General features: G+C 47.2%; 1 protein-coding gene across 2 annotated transcripts in view; it reads left to right on the top strand.

The window, feature by feature from the left end:
• The window catches only part of RNF220 (ring finger protein 220), a 212,940-nt gene that overhangs the window by 132,877 nt on the left and 67,546 nt on the right, over positions 1-12,517 (top strand). The gene's annotated exons all lie outside the window — the stretch shown is intronic.

Raw genomic sequence — 12,517 nt, 5'->3', positions numbered from 1 at the left:
AAGGGAAGGACATATCGTGAGAGTCCCAGCTGCACAGGATCCTGGGGCGGGGACGAGAGTTGGCCACATAGCCCCCAGCCAGAGTCTTGGAACTGAAGGGGACCTTTTCTCCTGCTCCAGGAAGGGGCCAAGCCCTCTGAGCAGTGATGGACTGAGAAGCCCTGTGAACGACACCAAGAGTCCCCAGACCATAGTGGTACTGAGGCGTCACCAGCACTTCTCAAGTGATCTTTCAGGAGACTTGGAGAGAGGCTACCCTTTCTGGGATGGGGTAGGATGGGGGAATAGCCTTTGTTTAGGAGCAATCCAGAGAGATTGTGAGGCAGCCACCAAGACCCCAGGGATAGCCTCACAGGGCATTAGCAGCTGCCCTCCCTTCGTTCATTCATTTGCTCATTCAGCGCACTCTCGTCATGCATGCATCCCATGCGTGGCCTGCCTGGTGGTGGTGACTGAGGCTGGGGAAGCAGCCCGTACCAGGCTGTCATCTAACAGGGAGAAAGACCAGTGAGCGGAAGGTGAAACTCAGCATGTGGGGCACTGGGCAAGCCCAGGGGTCCCCGGTTCACTTGGGGAACCCAGTGCCACTCGAAAGCTGCAGACTCCGCCTGGGCTCCCAGGTGTCATTTGACCCTCGGATTTAGATTCAACTCATCCAAAACCGGACTTTGTGTTCACACCTCTGAGTCTGCCCCCGTCAGTGTCCCTAACTGAGTGAATGGCACCACAGGGAACTGACACTGAGTCACCACAGCCAGAATTCTGGTTCATCCTCGATCCCCACATCCATTGATGATCCATCAGAGTGTCCTTGTTAACAAGACATGATGCCACTCCTCTGCTGAGAGTCCTCCAGAGACGATTCCTCTCAGTCAGGGTGAAATCCTCACCGTGGCCACAAGGTCCTGCCGGACCTGCCTGCCTCGACCTCCCTGCCCTCATCCTCACCTCTTTCTCCCACTCTCTGTGCTGCAGCCACACTGGCCACCCGGCAGCTCCACAAACATTCCAGTAATAATAATAATATGCACTTACTGTGAAATAAGTAGGCATTATTTACATGATTTATTTCACATAGGTGTTTGTGCACCTGTTCTTGTCTTTCCCCCCTGTGATCTTCAGCACCCTGAATTTATCTTAAATCTTGTTGGAAAAATTCATCTTTGTAACCCCTGTGCATAGCACAGTACCTGGCACGTGGTGGATGTTTGTTTAGTGTCTGCTGAATAAATGGATGGGCAAATGCCAAATGGGACATCTCCAAATGAAGAAGGACCCTAGTCTAACCACTCTGCAGAGTTTACAAGGTGTTTCTCTGCAGCCCTTGCCCCCCCTGAGGTGCCATCCAGACCTATGACAAGCCTAGACAGAAAGGAGACAAGGCCACATGACTAAGACCAATGAGCCATGGGCCCACTATTTGCAGGTGCCCCCCGGCATTTGAGCTGGATGTTGGAAGAGGAGGAGGATGCCCAGGCTGGGGACAAGTGAGGACGGAGTTGTGAAGGTAGGAGAGCAACAGTCAAGGAGAGGCTTCGAGGCTGTCAACTTGGAGGCGGCGTGCGGAATGTCACCTGGGTGGAGTCTCAGCTCTCTCTAAGCAGTGTGGCTTAGAAGAACTCATTCCCTGCCCACCCCCACCCCCCACCCCCCACCTTCTTTTCTTTCATTTATGGAAGAGGGTGAGGGGATTTGATGGGAAGTTTCTGAGGCCATTCCTACTTGAATGTTCCAGGATGCTACACAAGGCAGTTTGGGTGCAGATGGGCTGGGCCTGGGAGCTCGGCAGAGGAGCCTGGCATTGGTCTTGTTGGCAGTTCAGTTTCTAGGCAGAAAAGTTTGGCTTCAGAACTTGGTACGTTTCAGAACTAGAGGCAAAAACTTCCTTCCAGCCCTTTAAACAGACCTTGAGGTTTTTGGAAAATTGATGAAGAACAAAGACTTCATTTGCGAGCAGTCTGAGGTATGTGGAGCTAAAGAGAGGTTGGCTGTGGCAAAGGCGTCGTCTCCCCAAGGGAGACTTTGGAAAGGGGCTTTTGTCTGTTTTTAGACTAGCCTCTCTCCCCGCCCCGCTATCCCCAAAAATTATTATAAAGAATTATTGCCATTAGTACGTCTTTCCTACTGAAAGGAGAAAATCGCCTCATTCATAATTTATACCCTCAATTACTATTAATAAAGAAATATTTCAGCAGAAAATCGCCTGGGAAAATTACACGTAACATTGCATTAACATTCTATTTGAACATTTTCATCACATTTGTTATAGAGTTAATAAGAGGGATACGGTCCCCTGACTTCTTCATGAAATTATGGGCTGACGATGATAGTTTAATCTTTTAGACTTTATATAATATATTCACTTTACTAATTGAGCTATCCAAGGAGCAGTTAGAGATGTTCTTAAACGTGGAGACAGAGGAATCAGGGCCATGACTTTGCTGCCAGAGGCACCGCCTGTCAGGGTGGGGCTGTGGGCAAAGCCTGCTGACCTGGGCACTGGCTGGCCCAGACCCCACCCGGGAGCCAAGGGCCCTTGCACGGCCTCCTGAGCAGCGGCTGCCTGGGCCTGCTGGGAAGGTGTGTGGGCTGCTGGGAGGGCACAGAGAGGAAGGGAGGCAGGAGGTTGTGGGGAGATGAGAAAAGGAGACGAAAGGGGCATTCCTTTCCTGACTACTCCTTCAACACTCTCTTACTTATATACCTTCCGCCTGCACTGCCCTGGGCCCACCCTGGGGGGCATCCATAATCTAAAAGGGGTAGCGGGCCCATGATGGCTTGCAGGACCCCACGTGGCCGTGGTTCTAGACACCAAGAGCTCCTGGAGGTCTGGCGTCCTTGGGGTAATCCTGCGAGGGCCTGGAGACAGGTGCGGGAGAAGGCGGAGCCCCTAAGGCCTTGCTAGCCCAAAGGAAGGAGTTGCTTTTTTTCTCAGGTCTTAGTGGAAATGGTGGGTGTATATTTTGGGTAATGGAGAGGAGAGATGAGCGAAGTTAAGACAGTCATTTGTCACTGCTTTAGTCAACGTGCTTTTCCATCCATCGTCTCAGTGAACACGCCTCAAAGCTGGGAGGCAGAGCTCGCAAGGGTCCCGTTCCTGACTCATCTCCCGTGTCACCTGCACGGGGGCTTTTCTTACACATCCTGTCTAGCGTCACCCTCTCCCTTGTCACTTTCTGTGACAGTACCCTGACTGGTTTTTTGGGTAGCATGTCTTCTTACAATTGCTTGTTTTCTCCTTACTAAGATTGAAGCTGTTCGTTCGTTCCATTCGGTGGTGAAAGCCCACCACCTAGAGCAGGGCCTGGACCCAGGCGGCACTCTATGTGTCTCTAATGTTGGGCTACTGAAAGTCAAGTACAGAGTGGTCAGATAATGTCCCTGAGACTATGTGCTTCTATCACAACAGACAGAAGCTGAAGTCTCCTTTCTAATTCACCTCTGTGTCTTGCCACCTGTTTTTACCTCACTGACCCGATGTACCAGGAGCAGGAAGGTGCAGACCACTTCTCCCCATGTGCACAGCTTATGTTGTGATGAAGGTCACCGTCACTCGCACCTGTGCCACTGCAGTCGTCTCCCTGCTTCCTTTCGTGTCCTGCTACAACCTGTTCCCCACACAGCAGCCAGAATAATCCTTTAAAATGTAAATCAGAGTATATTACCCCCCTGCTCCAAACTTTTCCAGGCCTTCCTATCACACATAGAATAAAATCCAGCATCCTCATCCTGGCCAACGGGACCCCAGGGTCTGGGCCCTGGCTCCCCCCACCCGCCACCACCCTTCTCTCTCTTCTACAACCACGTCAGCCTCGCTGCTCTTTGAATACTCCAAGCACCTTCCCCATCAGGGCCTTGAACTTGTTTCCTGTCCCTGAAATACTCTTCCCTCTCAGATCCCCATGCTTCTCTTCCTCACATCATTCAGATACCTGCTCGAAGGTCACCTCTTCAGAGAGCCCTCCCTGGCTACCTGCTGTCCCTCTTGCGCCTCCTTAGCCTGCTCCACTTCCCTTCATCACACTTGTCCCTGTCTGACATGCTACAGTATCTTTATTTGCTGTAGAAGGTACCTTCCATGTTCACTGTTATATTTCTAGCACCTGGAGCAGGACCTGGAACATAGTAGATGCTCAGTCAATATATTGACTGAATGAATGAATTTTTGCCCCACTTTTGTCAGTACACACTTTATCTGGGAGATCTCATCCTCTCCCATGTAAATGTAACTCCAGCATGCCAATGACTCTAAATATTCACTTCAATCCAAATCAATCTCCTGAGCTTTCAACTCACTTTGCAACCACCTGCTGGACATCTCCCCATAAATATATATATATATAAGACGCACACGTCCAAACCAGAATGTATCACTGTTCTCCCTCCTTTAGTTCCCATTTCATTAAATGGCACCACAAACATGGGTGCCCAATCCAGAAACCTGAGGATTATTCCTGCTCTTCCTTTGTCACCCCCACATCTGATCAATCTCTAAATTCTGTTAATCTTACTCTTAATATCTCTCCGATCAGTTTACCTCCTTCCATTTCGAAAGCTCCTAATCCAGGCCACCATCAGCATCTCTCACCTGAATGACTGCATCAGCCTCCAGCTGGTCTCCCTGCCTCCAATCCATCCTCTACAGGATGTTTTACGGTTAATCTAAAACATAAATCTTGGCGTCAGAGATAATATCCAGGCTTCTAGCTTGAGGAATTAAATGATAATGACTCCCATCACATTAAATGGAAGAGGAGGCAGTCTGGGGACATGTGACATTTGACTACCTTTGTGGCATTTTTTAACATAGCTGTCTCCCACCACTAGGTGGCAGAAGTCATCTCATTCACCTTTGCATCCTCTGTGTCCTCAGCACCCAGCACAGTGCCTGGCACAGAGCAGGTGCTCAGGAACGTTTACTGCGTGGGTGGTACCCTGAAATTCATGGGGAAGGGACTCGATGGCACCCCGCCACGGCTGTTACCATATTTGTCATACTGTACCGTATTTCTGTTTACTTGTCTGACTCCTCACTAAACAACGAGGCCCTCTTTCATAGACAAATCATCCGTACAAAGTGTGTGCTGAATAATGCTTGTTAACTAAATGACAAACCGAATCTCTCTCTGGTACGTTGCACACCCTGTTTGCTGGTCCTCCTACCTCCTTCTGACCTGCCAGCCTCTACGGCAGCACGAGCAGCCATTCTCCCAGGCGGATGTTCTCTGGCCCAGCCACTTCTCAGCTCTCCTGGTGTCTCTGACTCACTGCCTCGAGGGTAGCTTTTGATCTCTGCCATCAGCTACTGCCACTAAGGATTCAGGTCATGCTCTTCCCTCTTCTCTTCAATACCAAGTAACCACTGTTGTGTAAGAGAAATGTTTGTCCACAGAACTTTGCTCTGTTACCCTGTGTGGGGAGAGATGACCATGAGGCAGGATGATGGGGAGTTCACCAGGTAAACACTGAAGGGAAGGGTCCTCCAGGTGCAAATCGTGTTGAATGAAATGGACAAGGATGTGGAGACTGGGAAGAGGAGTGCTCTAGGCCCTCAAGGAAGAAAGCATGTAGAAGAACATGGCGTAGGGTAGGTACTTATAATATAATTGTAGTATGATAATGATACAATATAAATTATATAATTATTATAAGATTAATAATGGCTATTATTAATTGAATACCTAAAATGTCCCAGGCGATATGCCAAGTGCTTTACATGCATTATCTCATTTACCCTTCACTAGCACCCTGTAAAGTTAGGTGCTAAGGAATTTGAACTTCATCTTGTTTATCTTGAGGACAATGGGGATCCACGGAAGGCTTTGAAGGAGGAGAGTTGCGTGGTCAGATTTGCCCAGGGCCTGCACATGGAATGCTGCATCCAGAAAAGAGAGATGTCAGGATCAGGACAAGGGGTCATTACTGAACTATCCATCCATGAGGATGCCAGGCCAGAGAAAAGAGAAGAAACCAGAATCCAGAAGGAAGCTAGAGGTGGGCACAATGGAAGGCAGACCTGAACCAGAGCAGAGGCCTGAAAGAGGATCAGGAGCAAGTCTGGAAGGATCAGGAAAGTTCATATTGGGTAGTTTGCATTTTAGGAGTTTACATCCACTGATGGGTGGATATAAGGGTCTGATACTCCCAAGAGAGCTCAAGGGTAGAGATAAAAAATTTGGAATCAACAGAATAGAGCAGTTGATTCCATGGGAATGGGTCCCCTTCAGGACAAAGAACTGGGTTTACCAGGCCCTTGACCATCTAACCCTTGATTACCCTCTGGCCTTGTCCCTCAGTGTCCCCTCTGGTCATACTATACTACTCCAATTTCCCCAGCTGGGCCGTGCTCCTCCTCCCACAGGCCTTTTCCTGAACTGTCCCCTCTGTTTAGAACTGCCTCTGTCCTATTCCACCTCACTTGGCTAATTCCTCCTTGTCCTTCAGGTTATCTTTAAAAATTAAGCTTTAAGTTGCTCACCATTGAGAAACTGTGGAACATACATTTACCCTGGGCTTCCTGGAGCTCATAAATACACCATCTCTAGTGCTCTAGTTTAAGAAGATCAGGTAGCATGGAAAAAACTTCCCAGGGCTTCACTGTGATTCCTTCATAAATTTACTTAGGGAAGCCGGCCCCAGGTGGTTCACCAGCCCCAGTGCCCGGGAGCCTAAGGCCTGGCCCTCAGTACTATTTGGGGGGACAAGGGAATAAGAAAGAGCACCCAGTGTAGCCTGACTCTGCACTGCCATCAGGGATTCTGCAGGTTCACCCTTCCTTCATTTAATAAGCACAGTTGTTTGCTGTGTCTTGGCTGTCATTGTCCCTAAGAAGTCATCCCCGACCTCCAGGCCGGTGAGGCGCTTCCTCTGTGCTCAGCCTCCTGTGCTGACCCCTGTGGGATCATTGCTCTCACTGTGTTTTGTGGTGGTGGTTGTTTTGATTTTTCATTAAAAAAAATTTTTTTACTGACATAGTATTTGTACATATTTATGGGGTGCATGTGATATTTTGTTACATGCAAAGAATGTACAATGATCAAGTCAGGGTATTTAGAGTGTCCATCACCTTGAGTATTTATTGTTTCTATGTGTTGGGAACATTTCAAGTCCTCTCTTCTAGCTATTTTGAAATATGCAATACATTGTTGTAAACTATAGTCACCCTACTCTGCTATGGAACATTAGCAGTTATTCCTTCTATCTGACTGTATGTTTGTACCCATTAACAAACCTCCCTTCATCCCCCACCACACAAAGACCCACGTACCCTGCTTAGCCTCTGGTAACCATCATTCTAGTCTCTACCTATATGAGATCAACTTTTTTAGTTCCAATATATGATTGAGAACATGCAATATTTATCTTCCCTTGCCTGGTTAATTTCACTTAAACAATGACCTCTGGTTCCATCCATGTTGCTGCAAATGACAGGATTTCATTCTTTATTATGACCAAATAGTATTCTGTTGTGTATATATACCACATTTTCTTTACCCGTTCATCTGTTAATGGATACTTAAATTGATTTTGTATCTTTGCTATTGTAAATACTGCTGCAATAAACATGCATGGAGGTCAGGTGTAGTAGGCAAAGGACATGAACAGACATTTCTCAAAAGAAGACATAAAAATGGCCAACAGATACGGGAAAAATGCTCAGTGTCACTAATCATCAGGAAAATGCAAATCAGAATCAAAATGAGATATTATCTTACCCCAATTAGAATGGCTACTATTAAAAAGACAAAAGATGGCCAGGCACAGTGACTCACGCCTGTAATCCTAGCACTCTGGGAGGATCACTTGAGCTCAGGAGTTCAAGACCTACCAAAAATAGAAAAAATTGGCCAGGTGTGGTGGCATGCACCTGTAGTCCCAGCTACTCGGAAGGCTGAGGCAGGAGGATCACCTGAGTCCAGGAGTTTGAGGTTTCAGTGACTTGATGATGCCACTGCACTCTACTGGGGGTGAGAGAGTGAGACTGTCTCAAAACAAAACAAAACAAAACAAAAGATAACATGCTGGTGAGAATGGGGAGAAAAGGGAACCCTTACACACTGTTGGAGGGAATGTAAATTGGTACAGCCACTATAGAAAACAGTATGGAGGTTCCTAAAAAAAATAAAAACAGAATTACCTTACAATCCAGTAATCCCACTACTGGGTATTTATCCAAAGATGAGGAAATCCATGTATCAAAGGGATCACTGTGTTTTATTGCCTGCTGTCCCACTAGTCTGCGAGCTTCTTCAGAGCTGTTTGTTTAATAAATGAAATAATTGTGCCCCACTGTGTGTCACACTCCATGGTGGGCCCTGGGGCCACCAAGTTGCCTGGGACATGAGCTCTGCCCTGGAGCAACTGCCAGTCGAGGGACTTGCTCCTTATCCCTGAAGATCAGCTGTTTCACTTGGGTGAACTGCCACAGATCACTTAGAGTAACAAATGCTTTTCAAGTCTTTGCAAACACACAATTTCCTTTGATCCTCAGGGCAGCTTTGGGGTGGGGGGTGCGGTAGATAAGGCAGAGATTAGTTCCCAGACCTTAGCTACCAGGAAGACTTGGCAGGGAGGAGGGCTGCCATCTTTGTTGTCACAAGTTCACCACTTGAAAGAACAGAGATGGAGCCATGGGATTCCAGCTGTTCTTTCCCTGGGGCTCCTAAGGGCAGAAGTTTGGCCATGGGGCCAGGCCTTATACCATTTCCAGTGGTTTTGAGGCTGGAGACTTCCCTGGCTCTTGAGCATGCAGGATCCCTCCAACCCTGTTGCACCCCAGCCTAAGATCGGGGAGCCCTGGGCTAGGAGAGGGCACTGGCTGGGCTCTGACTCAAGCTCCCCAGCCAAGGCAGGACAGGATGGGCCCCAGTGTAAACCGGATTTGCCTTGTAAACAGCTGAGCAGCTGGGCTCCATCTTGGCAGGGGAGCCCAGCAACAACCCAGCAGGACGGCCCCAGCCCAGCAGGGCATTGTCCAAAGAAAAAGAGGGGAAAAAAGCTGAGTAAACAAAGAGGAGCAGCCAGTTTTTTAGTCTCTGACTTGTTATTTCAGCCGGACAGTTGCTGTGCTGACTGTGGGGCTGGATTGGGCTGGGCCAGGCTTGCTTGGTTACACTGGGCCTAGCTAGAGTCTCAATAATCTTCCTAACCTCATCTCTCTTCTCACCTCAACTTGACTCACTTTGCCTTCCTTACTCTAGGCTCACTTCTGGGAAGGGACCCAAAGGAGGCACTGCAGGCAAGTGGGGACAGGCTCCAGGAGCTGATAGGAGGGTGAGGAATTGGGCATTTGCCAGGTTGCTGTGCATACACGGAGGTATATCCAAGGTGCAGTGAAGACATAGAGCAGAGGGTGATACAGCAGATCCAAGTAGTCAAGACAGTTGAACAACATTGCCTCAGGTACCCCCACTCTGGCTCTCCTAACCGAGGTCACCCTACCTTGCAATAATCTTGATCTCAAACTCCAGGACTGTCATTTCTATAGGGTTTTACATCCCAGTCATCCTTGGTCACTGCCCAAGTACAAGCCCCCGCAGGCTTCCCCAGTAGTTTTATCCCCAAACTACTGTGCACCCTCCACCTTCCTCATTGCCACCTCTCCTCTCAGCTTTTCCCATCTGCCCTCTAATGCCACGAATAAATTCCTGTACAATCTCAGCTTCTTTACTTATTTTCCTTCCACTTCCCAACTTAACTGAAATTCAGCTCTCTGCAAAGGCCTCTTCCATCTGCAGCTGTCATCAGTGGAGGCCACTCATTCTCCAAAGATCCCACTTCATTCTCCTGTCCTGTGCCACCTCCAGGCTGTCACTACTCTACCCTTGTGTAAAAAGGAAATCACTTTTCCCTTCAAGCTCTCGCCATTTGCTAGACCGCCACTTATCACTTCCTGTCCTTGTCATCTGTTGGCTTCTTGGTTGTTGCCCAGCGTGTATGCTTGTATCACTCTACCCCATTTCCTTCCATCATCTTAGGAGATTTTAGGGCCCATGAGATGATGATCCATCCAGTACCCTCAATTATTTGTGTATCCCTGATCCTGTGTCATTCATTCAGTTACACATATTCATTAAGCACCTGCTCTGTGTGCTCAGCACGGGAGTTAGAGTGGTAACAAATTCCGTTATCAAGGAGCTTGTGCTTTAAAGGTGGGAAATAGACAATGAAAACATACAAGCTATTTAAGAGAGTGACCAGTACCATGAAAGAAATAAACAGCACGATAAGATAGAGTCGTGGTGGGAGGGGCTCCTGTATATAGGAAGATCAGGAAAATACTCCCTGACGTTACGTTTGAGCTGAGGACTCAAAGATGAGGTGGAGTCACACATGCAAAGAAGGGTCCCAAAACAGGAAAAAAAGTCAGGAATGATCAAGGAGCTGATGAGGAGGCCAGAGTGGCTAGGATGTAGTAAGGGGTACGGATGAAGTCGGAGCAGCAGGCGGGAGCAGAATGGGTACGGCCTCAGAGCCCGTGGCAAGAAGTCCAGGTGTACTCTAAGTCCAACGGGAAGCCAGTTAAAGGTTGGCAAGTCATTGACTAAAGCTGTCTTGCCTTTGGGAAGTTCCACTCCCGCATCCTGTGCGTTCTTCTCTCTGACACGCATGCTCCCCCTACGTTTCCTATCCCTCCCACCAGAAGGGGCAAGGACAGCGTCTGTCAGGTGTCACCCCCATATCCCTGGCACATGATTGGTTTCCAATAAATGTTTTCATGAGAGAATGAATAATCGAATAAATTAATATATAGTTAACACCTCTTCTCAGACCTCATCAAGACTGCCAGTACCCACTTCCAACATTCTCTGCAGTGTATCAACACACCCTGCTCATTTGTCTTTACCCACATTCAATCCTGTGATTGTCCTCAACTCCTCTGCTCCTGTCCTTCTGTAACACCACTTGGCAGAGCTCTGTACCATGGCTGTGATCCACTTCTGTGCCTGTAGCTGAGAATTGAACACAATCACATGACCCGTCCCACTGCAAATGCCTGTCCTTCAAATTTTCTGTGTCTGGGCGTCCACCATCTTCCATTCTTTCACTCTCACTTCCTACCTCATCTAGAAAACCAGGATACATGACATCCCTCAACTTTGAGCCTCTTCCCTCAACTCGGTCTAAACGCTTTCTTTTCCTCTTCTCTCTTTCCCGGAGGTCTACCCGTTCAGGACCACACCTCTCTGCCTGCACGGAAGTCCCCTATGATCTGATCTCCATCTATTTTTCCATCTTCATCTCTCTTTATGCTCTGTCTTATCCTTTATGAACACCAAACCATGCTGTACATAGCAGCCAACACAGCTAGCATTTATTGAGACTTCGTTATATGTCTGTCTCTAGTCTAAGCGCTTTACATGTGTTAATTCATCATCGCCACAACCCATACTGCACTATACTACTCTATACTCCAATATACTATACTATACATACCATACTGTAAGTATCCCCATTTTATAAATGAAGAAATGAGGCACAAAGAGGCTAAGTAACTTGCCATTGTCACACAGCTAGTAAATGATAGAGTTAGGATGCAAATCTTGCCAGTCTGACCCCAGAGCTCATGCTTTTTGCTCTGCTGTTTCTCTACTGGGAACATCCTTTACTTCTACTTATTTGCCTAATTTCTACCCATCCATAAAGACTAAGCTCAAGAATCACTCACTTTAGGGAACATTCGCTTATTATCCTTCCCTAGTCTTTCTCCCAGGCCTCTGGCCCCACTGCTGCCAGTGTCTAGCATGAGATGCCTGATTAAAAAAATTTTTAACAGCATTATTAGGGTATCATTCACATGCCATAAAAATAATATGTGTGTGTGTGTTTGTGTGTTTTAGTATATTCCCAGGGCTGTGCAACCATCACCACAATCTAATTTTAGAACATTTTTGTCCTCTCCTAAAAGAAACCCTGTTGGCAATCAGTCCTCATCCTCCCCCTCCACAGCCCCTGGCAACCACTAATCTACTGTCTCTATAAATTTGCCTATTCTGGACATTCATATAAATGGAATCCTACAATATGTGGTTTATTTTGTAGCTGGCTTCTTTCATTTAGCCTGTTTTCAAGGTTTATCCGTGCTGTAGCATGCATCAGTCCTTCATTCCTTTTTATTAATATAACCATAATATCCTATTGTATGGATCTACCACATTTTGCTTATATCAGTTGAAGGGCATTTGGGTTGTTTCCAGTGTTTGACTATGATGAATAATGCTGCCAGAAATAGTCAAACAGTCACATACACATTTTTGTGTGGATGTATGTTTTCAGCTCCTTTGGATAAATACCTAGGAGTGGAATTGCTGTTGGGTCTTCCAGTGGCTCTATATTTAATATTTTTAGGAAGTGCCAGACTGTTTTCCAAAGCAGCTGCACCACTTTACATTCCCACCAGCAAACAACAAGGGCTGCAGTTTGCCTACATCCCCACCAACACTTACTATTGTCTTTTTGATTATAGTTATCCCAGTGGGAATGAAGTGTTCTGTCAAATGCTTTTTAAATTAAATAT

The sequence above is a fragment of the Lemur catta genome, chromosome 3 (assembly GCF_020740605.2).
Source record: "Lemur catta isolate mLemCat1 chromosome 3, mLemCat1.pri, whole genome shotgun sequence".
NCBI classification, from domain to species: domain Eukaryota; kingdom Metazoa; phylum Chordata; class Mammalia; order Primates; family Lemuridae; genus Lemur; species Lemur catta.
Note: the sequence above shows the minus strand (reverse complement) of the source record. Positions and strands in the feature narration are given on the sequence as shown.